The following is a 5,000-nucleotide window of genomic DNA, read 5'->3' on the forward strand; positions in this document are numbered from 1 at the left end:
CTCCCGCGGCATGACGTCCTGCAACGACGATACCGCCATCTATGAGACGCCAAGCCGACCAAGACATCGATGGGCCCACAGTGCCCATCTTTCGACCCCACCCACAAAGCCTGCGTCCTCTGTCGACCACAGCACCCCAACGCCAGCGCCTCTGCCGCACGAAATCGTGGACCGGCAATCACTCCACCTGCGCCCCACTCCAACCGCCCAACTCGCAACTCCAGCGGATGAACGGCGGACTTTTCCCGCAGTCGCAATGTGCAATCCACCCCTATAACATGCGTTTCATGAAGAGGTATGTCCAATATGCGACATTCCCGCTGTCCCTATACATGAGCTGCGAGCTGTACCACTTACGAGCTACAGACGCGATCGCGTTGCTCTCTGTACGAATGCCGATGCTGAGCGGTCAGCTAGGAGGCGCTCCATCCATGTCGGTACCGGTGAGCGTTGCACTCGCAGTCGCAAAAACGTACGGCAAGTATATTACTCGGAAGAGTTAATGACAGTCCAAGCCCCCCCTGCGTGGGGAGAGTCTTGCTAGGCCATGACCCACCGGAAGGGCGCAGCGTCCCCCACCCCAGACATGTGACGTCACACTATCGGTATTGACGACTAGACTCATTGCTTATAATCATTTGCCATACACCGGTGGAAGCTGCCGAGACGAGTAGCTACATAGCGCGCTCGCCGTGTCACTAATGTACAGAGATACAACAGTTTCGACGGGAACCACATTAAACGTATACACGGCGCTGATTAGTAATAGATAGAGCCATCAGAATACAGATAATATATACAACTGTCCGTATACATGCTGAAAGACTCTGCTCACAATCACAACCACACGTCAGCCACACACTCTTATCACGCACTACTCTCTGCCTGTAACACGCACACAGACAATATGTAAGCACCAGCATGCAACAACACCCAGTGCATCCTCTCCGCCACATTAGACAATCCACACTGTCATAACCAGACTGGGAGGTCCACACAGAAAACAGAATATCCCACCCACCCGACAACCACCATTGCTCAGCCAAGCCACCAACACCCACACATGTCCTACACAGGGGTGCACCCAACATCACAATACTGCCTCCTCTCACAGCACACAAACAATGGCAGGAATGAAAGACACAGGTCTGCCACAAGCATGGAATGAGAGCGCCGCCTGTCATGAGCCAAAGGTACATCCTGACGTGGCAAATCAGATGATACCGCAGGCATCCACGTACTATAATCACAATCAACAAACCGGCCGCCGCCCCCCCCCCCCATTAAACCTTTCCTTACAACAATGTGTACCTTAACCTAACCTATGTCGTACCTTAACCTAACCTATGTCGTACCTTAACCTAACCTATGTCGTACCTTAACCTAACCTATGTCGTACCTTAACCTAACCTATGTCGTACCTTAACCTAACCTATGTCGTACCTTAACCTAACCTATGTCGTACCTTAACCTAACCTATGTCGTACCTTAACCTAACCTATGTCGTACCTTAACCTAACCTATGTCGTACCTTAACCTAACCTATGTCGTACCTTAACCTAACCTATGTCGTGCCTTAACCTAACCTATGTCGTGCCTTAACCTAACCTATGTCGTGCCTTAACCTAACCTATGTCGTGCCTTAACCTAACCTATGTCGTGCCTTAACCTAACCTATGTCGTGCCTTAACCTAACCTATGTCGTGCCTTAACCTAACCTATGTCGTGCCTTAACCTAACCTATGTCGTGCCTTAACCTAACCTATGTCGTGCCTTAACCTAACCTATGTCGTGCCTTAACCTAACCTATGTCGTGCCTTAACCTAACCTATGTCGTGCCTTAACCTAACCTATGTCGTGCCTTAACCTAACCTATGTCGTGCCTTAACCTAACCTATGTCGTGCCTTAACCTAACCTATGTCGTGCCTTAACCTAACCTATGTCGTGCCTTAACCTAACCTATGTCGTGCCTTAACCTAACCTATGTCGTGCCTTAACCTAACCTATGTCGTGTTTTAACCTAACCTATATTGCGCCTTAATGTAACCTATATTGCGCCTTAATGTAACCTATATTGCGCCTTAATGTAACCTATATTGCGCCTTAATGTAACCTATATTGCGCCTTAACGTAACCTATATTGCGCCTTAACGTAACCTATATTGCGCCTTAACGTAACCTATATTGCGCCTTAACGTAACCTATATTGCGCCTTAACGTAACCTATATTGCGCCTTAACGTAACCTATATTGCGCCTTAACGTAACCTATATTGCGCCTTAACGTAACCTATATTGCGCCTTAACGTAACCTATATTGCGCCTTAACGTAACCTATATTGCGCCTTAACGTAACCTATATTGCGCCTTAACGTAACCTATATTGCGCCTTAACGTAACCTATATTGCGCCTTAACGTAACCCACATTGCCCCTTAACGTAACCCACATTGCCCCTTAACGTAACCCATATTGTGCTGTAACCCAACACACGTTGGGCCTTAACCCAACACACGTTGGGCCTTAACCCAACACACGTTGGGCCTTAACCCAACACACGTTGGGCCTTAACCCAACACACGTTGGGCCTTAACCCAACACACGTTGGGCCTTAACCCAACACACGTTGGGCCTTAACCCAACACACGTTGGGCCTTAACCCAACACACGTTGGGCCTTAACCTGCTCTGTAATTGTCATACGACGCGTTAAATTAGTGTAGTGTTGCCTAACTGCAACCCCCGCAATATAGTTTGCTACTCGCACTGCCCGGTCCCCAGTGTATCGCTTCATGTTAAACACCTTGCAGCGATACACTGTAATGTGGATGGCAGCAGGACGTACATGCTCAATGCCCTTCGCAGTTGTTCATTGGCATTCGCATGGCGAAGCACTGCGCCTACGCTGTGGTACGGCCTGTGTCAACTGTCCGCTGATGTTGTACCTCCAAATCACACACTGTACTGCACATTGGTCCTCATGTACTGAGTGATACATCGTGGTACATGTGACCGTACAACGACTGCGCCAACAACGGCGAACCATGCGGTCCAAATGTTGTGCACGCAGCTACGTGTCGTCTCCCTATAAGAGCTGGAGTGCAGTGTGGTATGCCCTGGATGGCGATCAGCATGAGCCGTCTGTTGATGTAGTGGCGCGTGTTGTCAGACGTTGTCGTCTCTTCTCACACACCGTGATAGCATGGTGCACTGCGTTCCACATCTGCGACATGCGACAGAGGCCGGTTGACAGTCGTTTGCGCAATGGACATCGCATACGTACGGGGGCCACCTTCCACGTGTTTGCGAAGCGTGCACATGTTGTTGCGTGTATGTGGGCAGACATAGTGTGTCGTGACACCTGACACAGGCATGCAACAATCGTTGAATTTGCAAATGGCGATGGACGCCTACGTTTGCTGGTGACGTTACGCAAATGAACAACTGGTAAACCGTTGTGGTGCGGTTGTTCTCGCTAGAGGTGAATCAGTGATGGCGACGATCGGTTGAGCTACCAACCGGTTGTTTCAGCGATACCCACCATGCCCACGAACGTGAATGGCATGTGGGTGTGAAGCGATACGCGGCGGTGGCTGGGTGGGACCGGCCCCGGCCGGTGAGGGGGGGCCGCCCGGCGTGCTGGCCGCGCGGTGCGTGGGCGCACGCGCTACAGCCGGCTGGTGGGGGCGGCCACTGGCAGGCGCGCCGGCCGACGGAGGCGGCAGGCGGCGCAGCTGCGCGCCGGCGCACCCTGCACGCGGCGCCGTGCGGCCAAAGTAGGTCCTCGCGGGCCCGGTGCGAAGCGCGGTGGACATCTGCAGTGTGCTGGTCCGATTGAGGACTGTGTGCGCTGAGGATGCGCCGCCGCCCGGCGCTCGGCGCCGCGACGCCGTCTGCTGCTCGGTCGCCTCTGCGGTTCTCGCAGGTGGTTTGTATCGCAGCTGTGCGGACGTGTTGGCGCGTGCGCTGTGCTGGGAGAGTTCGCTTCGGCACCCAAGTGGGGCTTTTGTCCTTCTGTGGCGCTGGCGTTGGAGCTGCCGGTCACCGTAGGTGGCGCGTGTTGTCTCCCGCCGGCAATGCCACGACAGCACGCTCCCGGGCCTCTGTCGGCAGCGGCAAGCTCAGTTGGGAGCACGGGTGGTCGCACCTAAAGCGTCTACTCGCCAAACTCCGGGCGATTGCGCCTCTCTCGAACCCGACCAAGTACTTAGGACGGCGCTGCGCGCCGCCGGGACCTGAGAGGGTTTCGAGGTGTATGGTGCAGGGGAGCGCAGCCTCCTCCTGTTTGCAGAATAATTGAGCGGACGCTTGCGTGTTCGCGCGGGCCCCCGGGACACACTCCCGGGCGGCCGGCTGCTCAGCTCTAGTTGACGCAGCTCCCTGGTTGATCCTGCCAGTAGTCATATGCTTGTCTCAAAGATTAAGCCATGCATGTCTCAGTACAAGCCGCATTAAGGTGAAACCGCGAATGGCTCATTAAATCAGTTATGGTTCCTTAGATCGTACCCACGTTACTTGGATAACTGTGGTAATTCTAGAGCTAATACATGCAAACAGAGTCCCGACCAGAGATGGAAGGGACGCTTTTATTAGATCAAAACCAATCGGTCGGCTCGTCCGGTCCGTTTGCCTTGGTGACTCTGAATAACTTTGGGCTGATCGCACGGTCCTCGTACCGGCGACGCATCTTTCAAATGTCTGCCTTATCAACTGTCGATGGTAGGTTCTGCGCCTACCATGGTTGTAACGGGTAACGGGGAATCAGGGTTCGATTCCGGAGAGGGAGCCTGAGAAACGGCTACCACATCCAAGGAAGGCAGCAGGCGCGCAAATTACCCACTCCCGGCACGGGGAGGTAGTGACGAAAAATAACGATACGGGACTCATCCGAGGCCCCGTAATCGGAATGAGTACACTTTAAATCCTTTAACGAGTATCTATTGGAGGGCAAGTCTGGTGCCAGCAGCCGCGGTAATTCCAGCTCCAATAGCGTATATTAAAG

General features: G+C 53.1%; 1 non-coding gene across 1 annotated transcript in view; it reads left to right on the forward strand.

Annotated features, from left to right (window-relative positions):
* Nucleotides 1–4,375: 4,375 nt before the first annotated feature.
* Nucleotides 4,376–5,000, forward strand: part of LOC126476835 (small subunit ribosomal RNA) — a 1,910-nt gene continuing 1,285 nt past the window's right edge. Inside the window, exon 1 of the ribosomal RNA XR_007587273.1 lies at nucleotides 4,376–5,000. This exon is cut by the window's right edge and continues 1,285 nt beyond it. This is a non-coding gene — a ribosomal RNA (small subunit ribosomal RNA).

Source organism: Schistocerca serialis, chromosome 4 (genome assembly GCF_023864345.2).
Source record: "Schistocerca serialis cubense isolate TAMUIC-IGC-003099 chromosome 4, iqSchSeri2.2, whole genome shotgun sequence".
Classification (NCBI taxonomy): Eukaryota; Metazoa; Arthropoda; class Insecta; order Orthoptera; family Acrididae; genus Schistocerca; species Schistocerca serialis.